Source organism: Podarcis melisellensis (assembly GCF_964234715.1).
Source record: "Podarcis melisellensis genome assembly, chromosome: W".
NCBI lineage: Eukaryota > Metazoa > Chordata > Lepidosauria > Squamata > Lacertidae > Podarcis > Podarcis melisellensis.
Window position 1 is genome coordinate 9,950,318 of NC_138535.1, and position 21,655 is coordinate 9,971,972.

General features: G+C 49.8%; 1 pseudogene across 1 annotated transcript in view; it reads right to left on the bottom strand.

Moving 5' to 3' along the window:
- LOC309361214 (ensconsin-like) overlaps window positions 1–21,655 on the bottom strand; it is a 225,524-nt pseudogene that overhangs the window by 181,688 nt on the left and 22,181 nt on the right. Inside the window, exon 3 of the transcript XR_014173427.1 lies at window positions 21,425–21,519. The product of XR_014173427.1 is annotated as an ensconsin-like (transcript). The remainder of the gene's footprint in view (window positions 1–21,424; window positions 21,520–21,655) is intronic.

The following is a 21,655-nucleotide window of genomic DNA, read 5'->3' on the forward strand; positions in this document are numbered from 1 at the left end:
AAGCGACTGTTCGTGTCTTTTACACCGCAGGAAGGTGCGATTCACCAGGCGGATGACCACACAATCCCCAGTAAAGGCTACGGAACTGTTGTTCTTCACAGTTTGGACTTATCGATACAGGATGTGCTTTTTGTACCAGATGCTAAGCATAATCTACTCAGCGTTGTGCAGCTGAATGAACGGAACATTGACGTTTCCTTCAAGAACAAGAAGTGCACCATCACAAAGAAAAACGATTATGTATTGCATGCTGAATATGTTGATCGTTTGTTTGTTTTGTATTATGATGATGTTGTGCAGGATGAAACTTGTTGCATTGCAGGTTCTAACAAAAGTTTGCATGCAGGATGTATTCACGATTTTCACCGGAAATTTGGTCATTTGAATTTTGAGGCAGTATCTAAAATGCCTGCCTTGGTTGAAGGTATGACTATTAAACCCTGCAGGTACCACATGAAGTGCAAGGCATGCGCAGCAAACAAGGTGAAAATGGCTGCGAAAGGTAAGGTGTCTAGTAGGCAAGCTACAGAACCATACCAGGTTGTTCATGCTGATTTGGTTGGACCACTAGCGCCCTCTTTGGGTGGAAATAGGTACTTCATGGTTCTCATTGATGCATTTTCCAGGTATATTTATGTGTACAATCTCAAGCAGAAATCAGAGGCTTTTCCAAGGTTCAAGGAATTCTGTGCTTGGTTGGAAAATGTGCATGGTAAGAAGATAAAGATTCTTTTCACTGATCGCGGGGGGGAATTCACTTCTCAGCAGTTTGAAGCTTTTCTGACTGAGAAAGGAATTCAACACGATTTGTCTAGTCCTCGCTCGCCATGGCAGAATGGACTTTGCAAGAGGGTAAATCAAACATTGCTTCAAGGGTTAAAAACCTTGCTGCATGATGCAAATCTTCCAGAGAGTTATTGGGCCGAATCTCTCTCGTGTTTTGTTTACAGTTACAATCGCAGGTTATCTTCAGCGATTGGTTGTACCCCCTATGAGAAGATGTTTGGCAAGAAACCATACATCAAACACATGAGAATTTTTGGTTCTGACATGTGGGTTCACTCACCACAAAGCTCCAAGTTAGGCAAGCGTGGATTGCATGGTATCTTTCTAGGTTATCAGAAAGGTTCTTACAGAATAATGATGTCTGACTCTAAGACAATTAAGCTCACAAGAAGTGTTGAGTACAATGCAAAGTGGGGGGAGAATGTGGGAATTTTCCAATGTTATCCTGATGACAGTGATGAGACTGAGGATAGTCAAAAGCAGCCACAACAACCCACACCCACTGATGAAGGTTCTGATTCTGAGTCTGAAACTGAATCGGATGATTCAGAGGATTTCAAGAGTGCGAAAGCCTCTATGCGACCCTCTGAAAGCTCTGATCAAGAAATGGAAGAACCATTGTTCACAATAGGCCACTTTTCTCCTAAGAAGGAAGAGGAGAGTGTTGAGGACTTAAGGCTAATTCGTAGGTCACAGAGAGCCACAAAAGGCAGACCTCCAAAGAGATTTGCTGATGAATTTGCTAAAACAGCAGTAGCAGCTGTTAAAAGCTCCAAGAAGGTATTTGAACCTTCAAGTTTCCAAGAAATCCAGGGTTTGGATTCAAAGGAAGCTGAGCCATGGTTAAATGCCATGAAGGCTGAGCTTGATTCCTTAGAAAGGAACAAAACATGGCAGCTTGTTCCAGTAGTTCCAGGAATGAAACTGCTTGGAAGCAAATGGGTCTTCAAAGCGAAGACAGATCAAATGGCAAGATAGTCAGACACAAAGCCAGATTGGTAGCCAGAGGTTTTGCACAGGTACCAGGTGAAGACTATCATGAGACCTACTCACCCGCAGTGAGATATGAGAGCATTAGGCTTATGCTCAAGCTAGCTGCAGAGAGAATCTACACATTAGTCACCATGATGTGAATACAGCGTTTTTGTACGGATCTCTAGGTGAATCTCTTTATATGCTTCCACCTGATGGCGTACAGGTAAAACAGGGATTTGTTTGTGCTCTGAAGAAGTCCCTTTATGGTCTCAAACAAAGTGCACGGTGTTGGCACACAAAACTCACTGAAGTATTGTTTTCTCTAGGTTTTCAGCAAGGGAAAGCTGATCCATGTGTATTTGTCAAAGAGGAGGGGCAAAAGAAACTGTATTGTTTGTTTTATGTTGATGATTTATTATTCTTTTGGGAAGATGTCACAATGTACAATAACGCCCTAGCTCAACTGAAAGAGCACTTTGACATGAAAGATCTTGGTGAGGTAAACAACTACCTATCTCTGGAAATAGAAAGAGATCAAGATGGTAACATTCTAGTACACCAGTCACGGAAAATTGCTGATGTGTTAAGCAAACTAAACCTGATGGATGCTAACCCTGTAGACACACCGATGACAACAGGTTATCAGGTAGAAGACACTGAAGAAGCATTTTCTGACACTACACTATACAGAAGTGTGCTAGGCAAACTAAACTTCATTGCCAGATGTTCAAGACCTGACATTGCTGTTAGCTGTAATTTGCTAAGCAGACAAGTCAACAATCCGACTGTTAAGGATTGGAAAGCTCTGAAACGCATAGCGCGCTATTTGAAAGGCACTATGCATTACAGACTGAGATTTAACAATCAGAAGTCTGGTGGTCTTGAGATATTTGCAGATGCAAGTTTTGGAAGTGACACTACAGACAGGAAAAGTACGTCTGGAGTTTGCTACATGTACAATCAGGGTCTATTTGATTGGTCATGTAAGAAGCAAACAACAATTAGCTTAAGTACTTGTGAAGCTGAACTGAATGCACTGTCTTATTCACTTAAGGATTGTGAATGGTTGTTACAATTGTGCAAAGACATGAAAATTCCTGTCAAATGTCCAATCCAGGTTTACCAGGACAACAAAGCATGTTTGGCTTTGCTGAATTCTGAAGGTTGTAAGCAAAGCACAAAGCACTTGCAATTGAAATTGCAACATGCTAGGGAATGTATTCAGAAGGGACTCGTAACGGTGTCCTATATGCCAGGTAATGAAATTCCTGCTAATGTATTGTCCAAGGTTGTATCAAGGGATCAACACTGTACCTATGTGCAGAAGTTGGGTTTGTACTGATATTGTACGAACACGCTGCCCAGTGATGTTCACAGAAAGGGGGAGGATGTTGGTTTCTGCTTTCTTCTCTGTGCAGCGAAGTGCTTGTCACGAGACAGGTTGTTTACATTCCACAGTCAGTTGCTGTTGGTTTTCCCACGGGAAGAGGAGACTGGATATGACGTACACTGGTTTCCTGTTTTTCACAGTTCTCTCGGTGTTTTTCCGAGGAGAGAGGAGTTGTCTCTCTGCTCTAGCAGAGGCAAGATGCCTGCTTGTAATCTCTCAGCATTGAAGTGTAAATAAACTAAACTTAAGCATGTGGCATGTACTACTCATTCTTCTGCTGTGTACGGGACTCTGCAAAATCAACAAGGTCACCTGCTTGGTGTTCTTCTTGGTCAGACCTGCAAAAGAGATCACGTTAGAATCACAAGAATTACATTCCATGTAATCACTTTGATCAAAAGTCAATAAATACAGTCCATCTTTCTCTTTGGCAGAAAGATACAACTCTCCATCTTTGTAGATCTCGCAGCTTTCAGCATCATAGGACAGTTTTAGTCCCTTCTTAGCAATCTGCGAAACGCTGAGCAGATTGAACTTCAACTCTGGAACCAAGTAAACATTGTTTATAGTCAAGTTCAGACTCTCAAGATACACAGTTCCAATCCCGGTCGCTTTCAGTTCCTGACCGTTGGCTTGTTGCACAGCGAAGCTTTGCTTCTTAAACGTCGAAAATAGCTGACTGTGTCGACACATATGCTGTGTACACCCCGTGTCTAGGACAAAGAAGTTTCCCACCTCTGGTGTGCCTTTTAGCGACATCAAAACCTTTGCAGTCTTTGCCTTTGAGATGGTATGACTTATGCCTGACGCCTCAGACTTTGTGGAGCTCGCCTTGGCTCCTTTCTGCTGACGTGGCTTCTTGCAGTTCCGCTGAAGATGCCCAGTCTGTCCACAATTGTAACATCGGACAATGTTTAAAGCTACAGCATTTTCTCCAGTAGCAACAGCAGTGGGGGTGTTAGAACTCCGTTCTTCCCTCCCCCTATCTTTTGCCTCCAGTGCAGCTAGTCTGTCATGTTCATTCAGAATCACAGCATAGACCCTCTCCGCGGTCAAATCGTTCGCTGGAAGGGAACCAAGCTGACTGGCAACGGTTTTGTAAGTCCGATTCAGGCTGTTTATCACCATGAAGCAAAATACTTCCTCCTGCAAACGGAAATTGCGTTCCACCATCTGTTGACGCAGATATTTCATTTCTGTTAGGTGCGCTTGAACATCTCCATCAGGCGCAAGCCTCAGATTGGTCAGCTTCTCAAAGTACAGCAACGCTGAAGAACCTGCATCTCTCTTATGTGTCCTTCGCAGCATGTCCCAAACCTCTCGTGCGTATTGTAAATCCCAAATATGCACAAGCTGGGAATCTGAAACACACAGAATTATAGCCGTCCTGGCTTTCACATTCTGTGACTCCCAAGAACGTGTTGGTGCTGCAGGGATGGGGTTCTCAATCACCTCAAACAGTCTCTGATTCTGCAACAGGGCCTTCATCTTTATAGACCAAGATGAATAATTGTCATTAGTCAAAAGGGGTGGGCTAGGCAGGGCTCCCCCTTTCTTGGCATCCATTTTGAGTCCTTGCATTAAAACTCACACTCAAACCAGCTAAATCCAATAGCTGGTTTGTTTACGCTCTTGCCACCTGGCAGCTCTTAACGCTGGCTGCTCTGGAAAGTCCCTTTCCAACAGTTCATGAGATACTGTAGCCAAAACATTCCATTGTTTTCGCCTCTCTCATGCACAGCCTTACAGTCCAGCCCACCTCTGTAATTTTCACTTCACTGACGAGCGTTGCTTAGCAACAGTGCATTCCTTTCTTGTACAGGAAACCACAAGAATCTCTGGAATGCAAGCCTCTTCCCACTCGGAGCTGTTTTTCCCAAACGCTGCTCCCGTGAACCAGAGAATAACTCAATCTGCGTTCACTCTTTTAAGCCCGAAATTCTCATACCTTGGGCTCCGTGGCTTGGCTGTCACTTCGTCTGGTCAGCTTCTGGCTGTAGTCAGACGTTATCTTCTTTCCGCAGGTGCAGAGGAGTAACCTCTCATTGCAGACCTCCATGGAGCGATGAAAACAGCAGCTCTGCTACTATTGTTGCAGACTTCCATGGATCGAAGAAACCAGCAACCAACCTCTGCTACCACTGTTGGTATTCTGCCTGGGTCAGAGGAATGTGCCACAACGTAGGCACCGGCAGATATTCCTTGTCGACCTCCCTGCTGCTACTCCCGGCAGATAGGCAGGCGAGGTCTCGGCGATTCCTCCCAGATGTGAGAAGAACACACCGTTCATTCTCTCTCCCCTTTGGTATCCCCAGGGAGGGCAAAGAAGCAGACAGAAATCTATTTACATCCTTTATTTCTGTCTCTTACAGCAGTACAGAGAAACATGTCTGCACTCAACAGCAGTAAAAATAAACTCCACCCATGTACTTCCAGTACGGGTCATATGACACACACACTGAGCTAACATCCGGTGCTCAGTACAGAATGGACTGCCCCTTTGTTCCCATGGCAACAGTCACAAACATCCTGTTTGGCTTTGCAGCCACCTGCAGCTGACTGAGCTGCTATAGCCTTTGCTTGCTGCTGCATTGGTGCTTTATGGTAACAGCCATCACCGGGGTGAACCACATGAGCTTACAAGTGGACGTGGACGCCATATGCAAGGAATTTCCGGGGGGGGTGATAGGAAATTGGGACAGTATACGGGGCCCCCCCATTGCTCTACAGCTTGACCCCGCAGTACGACTCGTGGAGCGTACGACTCGTGGACCGACTCGTGGAGCAAGGAGTGCTGGAGCCGGTGCCTAATGCCCCCTGGGAAACCCCAATCGTCACACCCGTCAAGCCTAATGGTTCGGTCCGCATCTGCGCAGACTACAAATGTACCATAAACAAGGCCCTCACGGCCCATGCATACCCAGTGCCAGTGGTCAGCCATGTCCTTGCCACCCTGGCTGGGTCGAAAATTTTTGGCAAGCTGGACTTGGCCCAAGCATATCAACAGCTGCCACTAGATGAGGCTACAGCAGAGGCACAGACGATTGTGATGCACAGAGGAGCGTTCAGGGTAAAGCGGCTGCAATTCGGTGTCAGCGTGGCACCAGGCATATTCCAGAATCTAATGGACTCTCTCCTTAAAGGGATTCCTGGTGTCACCCCCTTCTTCGATGATGTGTTGATTGCCGGGCCCACACCCGAGGAGTTTGAGGACCGCCTCCGCACCGTTCTGCACCGTTTCCAGACGGCGGGTCTCACGGTGAAGCGGGAAAAATGTCTACTAGGAGTGCCTCAGGTGGACTTTCTGGGATTTATGGTGGACGCAGAAGGGGTCCACCCGACTGGGGACAAGGTACGGGCCATTTGTGATGCCCCAGCGCCCAAGAACAAGACTGAACTTCAGGCCTTCTTGGGACTATTGAACTTTTACCATTCCTTCCTTCCCCACAAGGCGGCGGTAGCGGAGCCCCTACACAGACTCCTGGACAAGCGGGCCCCTTGGGTGTGGGGCCAGCGCCAGGAGGCTGCATTCCAGGCAGTCAAGGACTTGCTTGTCTCAAACTCGGTCTTGGCACACTTCGACGAGAGGCTGCCGGTGGTGCTAGCATGCGACGCCTCACCCTATGGCATTGGCGCTGTCCTGGGACACCAACTCCCGGATGGAAGAGAGGTACCGGTGGCATACTTTTCCCAGACACTCAACGAAACCGAGCGGAACTACTCGCAAATCGACAAGGAGGGTCTGGCAATTGTGAAGGGAGTAAAAAAATTCCATGATTTCTTGTACGGGCGGCCCTTCACCGTGGTGACTGACCACAAGCCGTTGCTTGGCCTGTTTGCCCCCGAAAAGCAGACCCCCAAGTGTCTCCTCGCGTCCTCAGGTGGTCAATTTTCCTTGCCAGCTACCAGTATGCACTGGTTCACCGCCCTGGGAATGCGATGGGCCATGCGGATGTCCTCAGCAGGCTACCACTACCGGAAACAGGCCCCGACCCAGCACCTGCACAAGAGGTTATGAGCCTGGAGCTGCTTCCCGACCGCCCCATTCAGGCACAAGAAATTGCACACCATTCCAAGAAAGATAGGGTCATCTCCCGGGTCCTGGACTGGGTGTGGAGGGGATGGCCCAGCAGCAGCCCCGGGCCAGAATTCGCCGGCTACACAACCCGCAAACATGAACTGTCAGCCCACAAGGGGTGCCTGTTATGGGGAAGCAGGGTCGTTGTTCCCCAGCCCCTCCGCAAAAGGGTCCTCACAGCCCTACACGAGACACACCCAGGGGTAGTAAGAATGAAAGCCCTTGCCAGGAGTTATGTGTGGTGGCCGGGGATCGACGGAGAGATAGAGGCCTGGGTCAAACAATGCCAGGCCTGCCAAGAATCCCGCCCAGATCCCCCAAGGGCCCCAGTCCAGTCCTGGGAGTCCACCTGAGCACCATGGTCACGCCTGCATGTGGACTTCGCTGGCTCCTTTCAGGGGAAAACATTCTTCATAGTGGTGGACTCCTACACCAAATGGCTGGAAGTCGCACTGGTACCGTCCACTTCTACGTCCGCAGCCATCCGGGTACTACGCAGGCTGTTTGCAACCCACGGGCTCCCTGACACTCTCGTCTCAGACAACAGGACGGCATTTACGTCAGGAGAATTCCAAACCTTCACAGCGCAGAACGCCATCCGCCACATCCGTTCGGCTCCATCCCACCCGGCCACCAATGGCCAAGCAGAACGCATGGTGCGGACCACCAAGGACACCCTTCGCCGCATGACGCAAGGGGATTGGGAGTACCGCCTTGCCACATTCCTTCTAGCACAGCACCCCCAGCTCAACGACTGGCCGGAGCCCCGCTGAACTACTAATGGGTCGGCGCCTTGCAATCAGATTGGACCGCCTTCACCCCGATAGAGCTCAGGATGAGGTAGGGGTGAGGGAAGGCAGGAACCCCCGGACCTTCGAGGCCCAGGACCCAGTGTACGCAAAGAATTTTGGGGCAGGCCCTGCATGGGTACCCGCCACAGTCACCAGGGTCACTGGCCCCGTGTTGTATGAGGTGCTAACAGACGGGGGGCAATGCTGGCGCCGCCACTACGACCAGATACGGCGACGATTCCCGGGAGAAAACCAGGAGGAGGAGGACAGGTCAAAGGAGTCCCAAGGGAACAGTGGGGCAGTGAGGCCCATAGAGCAGCAGGGGCAAGCAGGAGAGGCAGAATCAGTAAATACAGAGAGGACCCGTGAGGCCGAAAGGACACCAGAACCAGAACTACGACTGAGCGAGCAGGTTGCACCAAACCAAACAGCCCCATCACAGCCAGCATCCTTGGAACACGAGCCAGAACCTGAACCCCGGACCAGGGAACACCCCAGGCCGCAACGCACACGTAGGCCGCGGGCATACCTTGAGGACTATGAATGCGACCTCCCGGGCAGGACTGGAACTTAGAGGGGAGGGGTGTTATGTACTGAATTGAATAGGATCCAAACTGCAGCAGTCTGATTGGTCCTAGAACAATAGGATCCAAAAGGCAGCAGTCTGATTGGTCCTAGAACAATAGGATTCAGAATGCAGCAGTCTGATTGGTCTTAGAACAATGCAGCAGTATGATTGGTTGGCAGGAACCACCCAATCATGCTCCAGATAGAAGTGAATCCACAACCTGATTGGCTTACAGTAGAATTCCAGAATTAGCCAATCATGGCAGCCCATTGTGTAAATAATGTATATAAAGCAGATACTTTGAGGGGACTCTCATTCATTCCTCCTCACCACTATGAGCTGAATAAAGAGCATTAAATCACTTTGCGACTCTGAGTATATTTCATCATCATCATCATCATCATTATTATTATTATTATTAATTACTTATACCCCGCCCATCTGGCTGGGTTTTCCCAGCCACTCTGGGCGGCTTCCAACAGGAGATTAAAAACACATTAAAACATCACTCATTAAAAAACATAGGAAGTTGTCTTATCCTGGGTCAGAGCATTGGTTTGCCTTGCTCAGTACTGTCAACACTGGCCGGCAGCAGGTCCGCAGGGATTCAGGCAGGGAACGTTCCCAGCTCTATCTGAGAAGCTATGCATTGCACCTGGGCTCTTCCAAATGCAAAGCATGGGCTCTATCACCCCGAGGGCGTGTTTCAGCCAGGAAGTACATCAAATTTGTTACAGAAATGACGGGGGGGGCACATCTTTAAAGCTGTTAAATATCACAAATATTATGCCTGAATGCATCCTTTCGACGTGACAGCTCAGGGAAGAGACCTCGCTTGATCAATCATATAAAACCAACCCCATTTCCTCCATTCCAATGCCATGTTTGCCCTCGGAAAAAGGACTCTTCCCCTGCCACCTCCCACCACCACCCCTTGAGCGTTAGGACATGTTCACACACCCCACCCAGGGGTGACAATTGCTGAGCAGTTAGTTTCCAAAAGCCCATCGCCAGACTTGCCCCAGGCGATGGATGTGCCCTTTGATGGTGGGCACTTGGGAGTTGCCTGGACATGTTTTGCCTATGCCAGGCATATCCCAACTCAGCCCTCCCAATGTTTTGGGACATAAATGCCCATCATCCCTGACCCACTGGACCTGTTAGCTAGGGATGATGGGAGTTGTAGTCCCAAAACAGCTGGAGGGCCAACTTGGGCCATGCCTGGCCTGCGCTAATCCTGTACCAAGGACTTGCCTGGGCATGTTTGCCAAGGTTGAACTAATGTCACCCCTCCCCTTTGGTGACATGTCAGTGATGTAATGATGATGTATCAATGATACTGCTTGAAGTGTATTCTGGAGAAAAGAGGGAAGTTTTAAAAATCGACGTTGCCCCATGCTCAGGGTTCTTACTCCTGGGGGGGGGACCTGAGGCGCAACAATAAAGAGCATGGTCTACTGACTGCTGTTTTGCTCCAAATTCCTGTGCTGGGACTTCCTTTTTTTACTGACTGCATGGACCCGCGGGGGGACTGGCACCCCGGCGAGGTGGACTGTCGAGGAGTCTCTCACCCTGGAATTTCCCTGATCAAAATGTAGATTAAGGAAGTTTATTCCCCCTTCAATATTAATGTTCAATGTGAATGCAAAAGACTCAGGTGTTATTAAGCACCAGGAAGCCTCGTCGAAACTCTTCGCCAACTCTTCGCTTCATCATTACACTCATATTACAAGCAGAATCTGCCAGGAGCGCCTTGCTCCAAGCCGGACAGGTTTTAACAGCGTGCAACTGGACCCGATTCACTATTTCTGAGGTAGAAATGTCTCCATGAGGAGGCATCCCCAGCAAGGGAAATGGAAAGCTTGTCTATTTTAAAAGTTGCCCCCTCTGCCCAATCATCTTTAGTCATCTGAAGGCAGCCCTGTTTAGAGAAGCTTTAAATATTGGTTGAATCACTGTATTTTAATATTCTGCTGGAAGCCGCCCAGAGTGGCTGGGAAAACCCAGCCAGATAGGTGGAGTATTAATAATAATAATAATAATAATAATAATACTTGTTGTTGATGATGATGATATTGCTGTCAGGAAAGGGGCTTAGCCATGATAGCTAAGTGAATGTCCAGACACAAACGGAAAGTTCCTCCGAGTAGCCGTTGTGGGGGTGACAAACAGCAATGGGTGGCTATTTCCTCCACACACTAAACTGTGATTCCCGGAAGCAACTGGCTGGCCAATGCCCAAAACAAGATGACTAGTTTTTTTGCATCTTATTGTATTTTAATATTTTGTTGGAAGACGCCCAGAGTGGCTGGGGAAACCCAGCCAGATGGGCGGGGTTAAAATTGTTGTTGTTGTTTATTAGATGGGTCTGATCCAGCAAATCTGCTCTTCTATTCTTATGACTGAGAATCAGCCATATTTAGAATAAAAGAACCAGTATCACTAATCAAAATAAGTAGATCTGACTCTGTACTCATTCTCTCCTGCAGGCCAACTTCAAAAATCAAACGTCTAACACATGGGTAGGCAAACTAAGCCCCAGGGGCTGCATCCGGCCCAATCGCCTTCTCAATCCGGCCCACAGACGGTCAGCGTGTTTTTACATGAGTAGAAAGTGTGCTTTCAGGGAACTACCATTGGCTCAGGGGTGAGAGGGGAAAAGCCGGATGGATTACAGAGAGCCCCCAAAGATCGTGGGAAGCAGCACCTCCTCAGCGGAGGAGAGTAACCACGCCTCCAGTGGAGAGGAGCTTCAGGGCTCAGAGGAGGCGGTGCCAGGACACCTTGCCTGAGCAAAGCAGAGAGGAGAGAGGTCCTCCATTACCCACGCCCTCCCTGCACAGTAGGTCTCTACGCTGAGAGGGGAAGCGCAGACTGGGCATCAAGAAACTACTCTGCTGGGGAAGGTTTAAGGACCGCCCACTCACAGATTCTGCCAGTGAATGAGCGAGCCACGGAATTGAAGTCAGGCGGAAGAAGCAATGAACAAAATCTGCCCCCTCCTTTCTGAAACATTGTCAGCAGATTCTTGCAATGGGAGGGGTGAAACATCCTCAAAGGGGGCGTGCCACCGCAGTATGCAGATTTGAAGGAGGTGTTCAGCGAGAGGCTGACAAGCTGCCCCCCCTATGACTGCCAAATCAACCTGCTTCCGGGGGCCCAGTTGCCAGTGGGTAAGCTGTATTCCATGTCCGACCAGGAGGTGCAAGAGTTGAGGCAGTTTATTGACAAGAACTTGAAGAGGGGTTTCATAAGGGAATCAAAGGCCGTAGGGGGGAGTCCAGTGTTCTTTGTGGACAAGAAATCGACGAATCAGCACTGGCTTGTAGTGGACTACCGCCTCTTGAACCAGGTAACGGAACCCGTAGCCTTCCCCATGCCCAGAATTGACGACGTTTTGACGCGTATGAGGCAGGGGAAAATTTTTATCAAGCTGGACCTAAGGGGAGCATACAATCTGATTAGAGTGAGAGAGGGGGACAAATGGAAGACGACCATGTTCACCCCCCTGGGGGCTTTTGAGTATCTCGTCATGCCATTTGTATCTCGTCATGCCTGGGGGCTCCACCTGCTTTCAAGCCTTTATGCACCAGGTGTTGGGCCCCCTGCTGTGAGGGGAATCAGAACTGACAGGGTTAAACAGTTCTGAGTGACGTCTCACATTCTGAGGCGTGGCTATATTCACAGAGGGGAGTGTTTCTCTGTGTGTCATTTTCCTTTCACTTTTGCGGAGAAGCGGAGAGAATGCCAGCCAATTCGCCGGGCTGAATTTACGATGTGATTCTACTCATTAAAGGCTATTGGAGATAAGAGAAAAGCCTGCTTTGCAGTCTGAGTTATTCCCACACAAGCAACAGCTTTCCCCGCTGTGTAAACTCTGCTAAGAGGGCCAAAGAGGCTGGAAGAGGTTTTTACCGGCACGGACAGCAGTGGCGCAGCTAAAGAAGAGTGCCAGGCGCCATCTTGGCCCCCATAGAATTTTGTGGCCTTTTTGGATGACGTTTTAATCTTCTCTGGAAATGAAGCACAACACGTAAAATACGTCAGGCAGGTGCTAGAGATTGAAAAAGCATCCGTTGTGGGTCAAGCTGGAGAAATGCCAATTCCATGCTCGAGAGGTGGAGTTCCTGGGGTACTGACTGTCGGACAAAGGGCTGGCCATGGACCTCGAGAAGGTGAAAGCAGTGCTGGAATGGAAGAGCCCCAAAACAAAGAAGGATGTGCAGAGGTTCCTAGGGCTCAGCAACTTCTACAGGAAGTTCATCAAGAACTTTGCGCACTTGACAGCACCCATAACGGATTGTCTCAGCGGCAAGAAGTTTGCGTGGACCAAGGAAGCACAGCAGTCCTTTGAAAGGTTAAAGAAGGCTCTCGCCTCTGAGGAGCAGCTCCTGCATGTGGATCTGGGGAAGCCACTGAGAGTGGAGACGGACACTTCAGACTGGACCATCGGAGCAGTACTGTTGCAACAAGGGTCAGGGGAGGACTGGAGACCTTGTGCGTTTTTCTCCAGGAAACTGATCAAGTCAGAGCAAAATTACACTGTTTATGACAAATACCGTATTTTTCACACCATAGGACGCACCGGACAATAGGACGCACCTTGTTTTAGAGGGGGGAGAACAAGGGAAAAAAATTCTTCTGCTCTCTGCCCAGCGCCCCTTCAGCGAAGCGGCAGGAGGCGCTGCGCAGAGAGTGGGAGAATTTTCCCCCTTTTGTTTTCCCGCTCTAAAACAAGGTGCCGTTTAAGGTGCGTTCAGGCAGCTACCTTGGAAGCCTGGAGAGCAAGAGGGGTCGGTGCGCACCGACCCCTCTCGCTCTCCAGGCTTCAGGTTCCTTTCGACCTGCTCTTTGGGGCTGGCGGGGGAAGCCCACCACCAGCCCCAAAGAGCAGGTCAGGGAGCAGCGGCCATAGGCGCGCGTCACCTCTCCAGCCGGGAGAGGGTCGCGGGGGGCTGCTTTAGACCCGTGCGTGCTCTCCCGGCTGGAGAGGTGACGCGCGCCTATGGAGGCTCCTGCCATAGGCGCGTGTCACCTCTCCAGCCGGGAGAGGGTCGCGGGGGGCTGCTTTAGCCCCGTGCGTGCTCTCCCGGCTGGAGAGGTGACGCGCGCCTATGGAGGCTCCTGCCATAGGCGCGCGTCACCTCTCCAGCCGGGAGAGGGTCGCGGGGGGCTGCTTTAGCCCCGTGTGTGCTCTCCCGGCTGGAGAGGTGACGCGCGCCTATGGAGGCTCCTGCCATAGGCGCGCGTCACCTCTCCAGCCGGGAGAGGGTCGCGGGGGGCTGCTTTAGCCCCGTGCATGCTCTCCCGGCTGGAGAGGTGACGCGCGCCTATGGAGGCTCCTGCCAGGTTTGCGGGGCTGGCGACGGGGAGGAGCAGGCTTCTCCCCCCCGCCAGCCTTCTAGCCAAGTCGGGGGGCAGCGGGAAGGTGCGCACCGACCCCTCTCGCTCTCCAGCTTCAGCGAAAGCCTGCATTCGCACCATAGGACGCACACACATTTCCCCTTCATTTTTGGAGGGGAAAAAGTGTGTCCTATGGTGCGAAAAATACGGTAATTGCTGGCCATTTACACGGCCTTTCGGCAGTGGAGAAACTTTTTAATTGGGGCGTAGCACCAGATCCAGGTCCGAACGGACCATAAGAACCTGGAATACTGGCGGACAGCGCGTGTGCCTAACCAGAGACAGGTCAGATGGTTGCAGATGTTCTCACATTATCACTTTGAAATACAATACGTACTGGGGGGGGGGGATGTGAGGGCTGACGCATTTTCCAGGAAACCTGAGTACATGAAAGGGGAAGGACCTCCTGTGGCCAGGCACGTGTTCCCAGAGGACCGCTGGTCGTGTGGGGGAGCACTGGTAGGGGAGCAAGAACTGGCTGGGCTGACTAGAGACGATGAGTTTGCTCAGACTAAAATCAGGGAGCTTAGAGATGGAAAGGGGGGAAATGGGGGGGTTGAGGGAAAAGGAGGGCTCCTGTACTACAAAGGGGCACTGTATGTGCTGGGACAGACATTGAAGTCCAAGATACTTAGGCAGCTCCATGACAACCCAACAGCTGGGCATTTTGGGCAGGATAAGACCATGCTACAAGTCACCAGACAGTTCTGGTGGCCCAAGGTAAGGGAGGATGTACGAGAATATGTCCGGGGGTGCGACAGGTGCCAGAGGGCCAAAGGGGAAAGAACCGCACCAGCGGGGTTACTGGAACCCTTACCGACACTGGAGAGGCCCTGGGAGGTGGTGTCCATTGATTTTATGACAGATTTGCCCAAGTCAAGGGGGAAAACAGCGGTGGTGGTGGTGGTCGGTCTACTGACCAAAATGTGTCATTTCGTGGCCTGCTCTCATGCGGTGTCAGCAGAGGAGACAGCCAGGCTGTTTGTGGACCACATTTTTAGGCTGCATGGGACGCCATTGAGGGTTGTATCTGATCGAGGAAGACAATTTACCTCGCGGTTCTGGCGGAAACTCATGAGCTTGCTGCAGGTAGAGGTGAGCTTCTCGACGGAAAGGCACCCAGAAACCAACGGCTAGGCCGAAAGAGCGAACGGAATATTGCAGCAGTACCTACGCTGTTATGTCAGTGAGAGGCAGAATGATTGGGTAGAGAAATTGGTGCTAGCTGAGTTTGCGTACAACAACGCTGAACACGTGTCCACGGGAATGAGCCCCTTCATGGCCAATTACGGGTGTCACCCCAGGGCCTTCCCAGAGCGTGGAGAGGAGGAATGGAGTGTGCCAGTAGTGGAGCAATTTGCAGAAGAGATGGAGGCTTTGCACCAACAACTCCGGCTAAATTTGGAAAGGGCTAAAGAAGTCTACAAAAGGCAGGCAGACAGGCATCGCAGGCCAGGAGAGATCATATGGGTGGGGGACAGGATGCGGTTGTCGTCCCAGGGTTTGCCCCAAAGGGAGGTGCAAAAAGTTGCAGCCTAGACGGCTGGGGCCCTTTGAGGTAATACAGCAGGTTAACCCAGTGACCTTCAGACTGAAATTGCCGGATAGCATGAGGATACATCCGGTGTTCCATAGGTCCCTGCTTTTGCATTATAGGGAGGGGGTGGGGCTTCCCAGGGAGGGAGAAAAGGGTAACTACTCATCCATGGGCAGAGGAGAGGGAACACTGTAATGAAGCAACGGAAATACTCGATTCTAGGTGGAGAGGGCGCCAGGTAGAGTACTTGGTGGCCTGGGAGGGAGAACCTAGATCCGAAAACATGTGGGTTCCCGCAGAATCCATCACAGAGGGTTATCTGGTGGAAGAATTCCATGGTTTGTTCCCGCATAAGCCTAAACCCATAGCCAGGTTCTTGGAGGAGGAGTTCGGACCCACGGACGATGAAGGGGACTTCGTAGGTTTCCCTGCCTCAGAAGAGGAGGAAGGCTGCCGGGAGGAGTCTGAGGGAGAAGAATCAGACTGGGAGGTCCAAACAGCGAGAAGGGAACAGAGAGGATGGGAAGCAGCTTTTGAATCCACAGAGGAGGATGACAGTTCTTTCCGGGGTTTTCCTACATCGCCGGCCGACGCTCTAGAGGAGGAGACATTTATTTATTTTTAAAATAATTTTTATTAGGTTTTCACATTTTACACGCCAAGATAATCCAAAAACAAAACACATATAAATTCATAACTTTCTTAACCCCCCTCCTTGACTTCCCCCACCCTCCCTTCATACATCCCAATTTCAACAATTAGCTCCGCAAATTCTTATCTCTCATCTTTCACCTATTATTGTTATTTTAAAAATTAATTCTTATTACTTGGCCAAATCTTACATATCCAATTTTCTTATAACTATTAGATTCTTTTCTAAGGTCGACCCAAATTCTCTTCCACGAATTCCCTTTCATATACTAAATATAGATCATAATAAACAAACAAAAAATCATAAAAATTTTATAGTTCTATTCTATTCTCCCTCCCCTCCCTGCCCCGGTTTCTGTCCCTTCCCAACTAAAAGTCCATAAAACAGTTCCTAGCCTGGATTCCTCACATCAGAGGCCTTCAAATCTCTGTCCGTCTCTCTCTGCCGATTTTGTTGGTAGCCCTCTTTGTTGATCCTCAGGTCTCGAAGGAGCTCTGACACAGTCTCATCAAATTTTCTTCCATCCAAGAAACTTGGTAGCAACTGCTGCAAAATGTCCACTGATTTCCCATACACAAAGAGTAGGCCCCAATCATATTTCTTGCTTCTTTTCAGTTCCAGTATTCCAAGTGTTCCAGGGGCTTCCTCTTTCCTCTTTCGGGTCTTTCGCCGGTTGGTGCTCCAAAAGTCATCTTTTTTATGCTCTGACAGTGTAGGCTTAGGATTGGTACTCTCCTGTACTTTCATGGCTCCTTCTTTCTCCCCCAGTTCCAAAGATGTTTCTTCTTGTTCAGCTGCGGCTTCTGTTTCAGTCAAATCCTTTATGCTTTCAGCAGAGTTGCTTAGTTTAGAGTTCAAGGTTATCAGTTGTTTGTTCATAGCCAAACTCTGCTCCTGCAGTATTCCCACAAGAAAGAACATTCTTTCTATCTCTGCCTGTAGTTTTCCATCCGCAGCCATTGCAATGTTTCAAAGTTTCCCCTAGGGGGATTTTAGCTACTTAGTAATCCTTTTCCCAACAGTCTGATACTTTGTTGAATATAACTTCTTTATTCCCAAACAGTTTAGCTCAAATTTAGCAAATTTAGTCTAGAGAGACGTTAAACAGTGAGGTTCTTGACTTTAACTGCCCGTTTGACAGCTCTTTTGACAGCTGTCAAACTCCTTATTCCTTTTCCTCCAGCTCACACACAAAGCACTCCCGGGTCCAGGGGGGGGGGGGGTCAGACAAAAACTTCCAAAACTCAATTCTTACTCTCCAGCACAAATCTTCTTCTGTCAAATTCGAGGAATTATTATCTTTTAACTCATACCACAAAAGAAATCTCTCCACCTTAGTTCACCGATCTTTGCGTTAAATCTTTCTGTAGAGGAGGGGGTGCGGACTTCCCTTTAGCACATCCCCCCGGTCGTACCGAATTCAAGGATAAAGAATTTTTAGAGTCCAAATTTCATTCTACTCACGGGATTGTTTCAAGTCCAAATTTCAGGGGGAAAAGTCGGCGCTCTCCAGCCATGGCTCACGGCTTCGCTTCACTGCAGTAGCGGTCTACTCCCAGCACCGCGCCGCTCTCCGTACCCTCTCCGTAGCCTTTAAAAAGGCTCTTCGTGGGTCGGAGGGGGCGCTTAAGGTGCCCACCGAGTCACCAAGTCCGCAGGCTTCCGCGCCTGCGGTTTCTAAGGGTCTCCGCCTCGCCGTCGCGGTAAGACCTGTCTGCAGTAAAGCCGATTCCCTCCGGAGCTCCGGAGGGAATCCACCATTAGCTGATCGCGTCGACCCGGAAGTCTAGAGGAGGAGACATTTAAAGACCTCACCAACGGGGAGGGGGGTCTTGAGGAGGGGGGGGATGTCAGGGAACTGCCATTGGCTCAGGGGCGAGAGGGGAAAAGCCAGATGGATTACAGAAAGCCCCCAAAGATCGTGGGAAGCAGACTTCCTCAGCGGAGGAGAGTAACCACGCCTCCAGTGGAGAGGAGCTTCAGGGCCCGGAGGAGGTGAGGTGGTGCCAGGACACCTTGCCTGGGCAAAGCGGGGAGGGGAGAGGTCCTCCGTTACCCACGCCCTCCTTGCGCAGTAAGCTTTCATGCCGAGAGGGGAGGCGCAGACTGGGCGTCAAGAAACTACTTTGCTGGGGAAGGTTTAAGGACCGCCCACTCACAGATTCTGCCAGTGAATGAGCGAGCCACGGAATAGTGGCGCTCTGCATGGTGAAGGGTTTTGGGCACCAATAACGAGGCTTTACAGCCGACCAGGGAGGCATTTGCCTGACTGCTCTCAAGTAACCCCCTGGTATCCTTACAGCATCTCTGGGTTATTTGAGGGGCATAGGAATTCATTCTTTTTTTTCTTTTTATACAAAATATAGTCCGGCCCCACAAGGTCTGAGGGACAGTGGAGCGACTCCCTGCTAAAAAAGTTTGCTGACCCCTGGTCTAACAAGTATCTGTGAGATAATCGACATAGGAAAGCTATCCTGTTTTCTGTAGAAAGAGCCAGTTTAAACAGGCCACATTTACTGAACCCTTCACCTTTACTTTTAAATCAAACCACACTTCATTACTATGATCAGTTTTTCATATATCCAAAGCTACCTTACAGGGAGCCAGACTAGTGGTCTATCTGGCCCAGCACTGACTACTCTAGCTGGCAGCATTTTAAAGACCGTCTCAAAGCAAATCCAAAGAAACTACTCTCTTTCAAACTTAAAAATGGAAAGCGTCATGCTGGTGGTCCACAAAAGAGGTTGAAAGATCTCAAGGCAAAATTTTAAAAATAATAATAATAATAATAATAATAATAATAATAATAATAATAATAATAATAATAATAATAATAATAATAATAATAATTTATTATTTATACCCCGTCCATCTGGCTGGGCCTCCCCAGCCACTCTGGGCGGCTTCCATAAAAACCAAAAATACAGTAAAATCACACGTTAAAAACTTCCCTGAACAGGGCTGCCTTAAGATGTCTTCTGAATGTCAGGTAGTTGTTTATCGCTTTGACATCTGCTGGAAGGGCGTTCCACAGGGTGGGCGCCACTACCGAGAAGGCCCTCTGCCTGGTTCCCTGTAGCTTTGCTTCTCGCAATGAGGGAACCGCCAGAAGGCCCTCGGCGCTGGACCTCAGCGTCCGGGCAGAATGATGGGGGTGGAGACGCTCCTTCAGGTATACTGGACCGAGGCCGTTTAGGGCTTTAAAGGTCAGCACCAACACTTTGAATTGTGCTCGGAAACATACTGGGAGCCAATGTAGGTCTTTCAAGACCGGTGTTATATGGTCTTGGCGGCCGCTCCCAGTCACCACTCTAGCTGCCGCATTCTGGATTAGTTGTAGTTTCCGAGTCACCTTCAAAGGCAGCCCCACGTAGAGTGCATTGCAGTAGTCCAAGCGGGAGATAACCAGAGCATGCACCACTCTGGCGAGACAGTCCGCAGGCAGATAGGGTCTCAGCCTACGTACCAGATGGAGCTGGTAAACAGCTGCCCTGGACACAGATTTAACCTGTGCCTCCATGGACAGCTGTGAGTCCAAAATGACTCCCAGGCTGCGCACCTGGTCCTTCAGGGGCACAGTTACCCCATTCAGGACCAGGGAATCCTCCACACCTGCCCGCCTCCTGTCCCCCAGAAACAGTACTTCTGTCTTGTCAGGATTCAACCTCAATCTGTTAGCCGCCATCCATCCTCCAACCGCCTCCAGACACTCACACAGGACCTTCACTGCCCTCACTGGTTCTGATTTAAAAGAGAGGTAGAGCTGGGTATCATCTGCATGCTGATGAACACCCAGCCCAAACCTCCTGATGATCTCTCCCAGTGGCTGCATGTAGATCTTGAAAAGCATGGGGGAGAGGACAGAACCCTGAGGCACCCCACAAGTGAGAGCCCAGGGGTCTGAACACTCATCCCCCACCACCATTTTCTGAACACGGCCCAGGAGGAAGGAGCGGAACCACTGTATGACAGTGCCCCCAGCTCCCAGCCCCTCAAGACGGTTCAGAAGGATGTTATGGTCGATGGTATCAAACGCCGCTGAGAGATCCAGCAGAACTAGGAAACAGCTCTCACCTTTGTCCCTAGCCCGCCGGAGATCATCAACCAGTGCGACCAAGGCAGTTTCAGTCCCATGATGAGGCCTGAATCCCGACTGGAAGGGATCCAAATGGTCCGCTTCTTCCAGGCGTGCCTGGAGTTGTTCAGCAACCGCTCGCTCTATCACCTTGCCCAAGAATGGAAGATTTGAGACTGGGCGATAGTTGGCCATTGTGGCCGCATCTAAAGATGGTTTTTTAAGAAGCGGTTTAATAACCGCCTCTTTCAGTGGGTCTGGGAAGGCTCCCTCACGGAGGGAAGCATTCACCACCCCACGAAGCCCATCGCCCAGTCCTTCCCGGCTAGCTTTTATAAGCCAGGATGGGCAAGGATCCAGGAGGCAGGTGGTTGGTTTCACTTGTCCAAGCAGCCTGTCCACATCCTCGGAGGTAACAGATTGGAATTGATCCCACTCAACTTGACTAGACAGAGCTCTAGCACTCTCCCGCCCCGGCCCTGCTCCCATGGTGGAGTCTACTTCTTCCCGAATCTGAGCGATTTTATCTGCAAAAAACTTTGCAAAATCATTGCAGGAGAATATGTGGCCCGTACTGGGCCCCGATGTTACAGGTGGTTCCGCTAAATTGTGAACCACCTGAAAAAGTCTCCTGCTGCTGTTTTCTGCAGATGCAATAGAGGCGGTGAAGAAATGTAGTATAAACACCGACAACTGGGAAACACTGGCCTGAGAGCGCTTCAGTTGGAGAACAGCCTTGACCAAAGGCACCCTGGGCTTTGAAGACACTCGAACTCAGGACACGAGGGAGAAACGGGCGAAGAGGAAGGTGCGCTGGGCAAATCCACACCGGGATCAACTCCCACCCAGAAACCAATTTCCGCCACTGTGGAAGGACGTGTGGATTCAGAATCGGACTCTGCAGTCACTTACGGAATCATTGCTAAAACAGTGTTGATGGAAGATCTTCCTCGGCTACGAGGGATTGCCGAAGAAGAGGAGAAGAAGAAGAAGAAGAAGAAGAAGAGGAAAAGGAGGAGGAGGAGGAGGGGGAAATAAGAAGAAGAAGAAGATAAGAAGAGGAAGAAAAGGAGGAGGAGGGGGGAGGAGGAGGAGGAGGAGGAGGAGGAGATGACGACTCTGGCTGGCAGTATCTCTCCAGGGTGACAGAAAGGGCGGCAGACACCTACCTGGCTTGCCAGGTCACAGAGCCACCCCATGACCATCTCTTCTGTCGGGTTTCCAGCCGCTCCAGGGTCCAATGCAGCACTCCCTCATAGTGCTCCTGTTGAATCTATGGAGTTAGGCAGCGGTAACTGTGAGATCGTTACTCTCTGGAAAAAAATTATTATTAATGCAAATAATATAATATATATACATACAATATTATTTATATATATATACACACATATACACATATA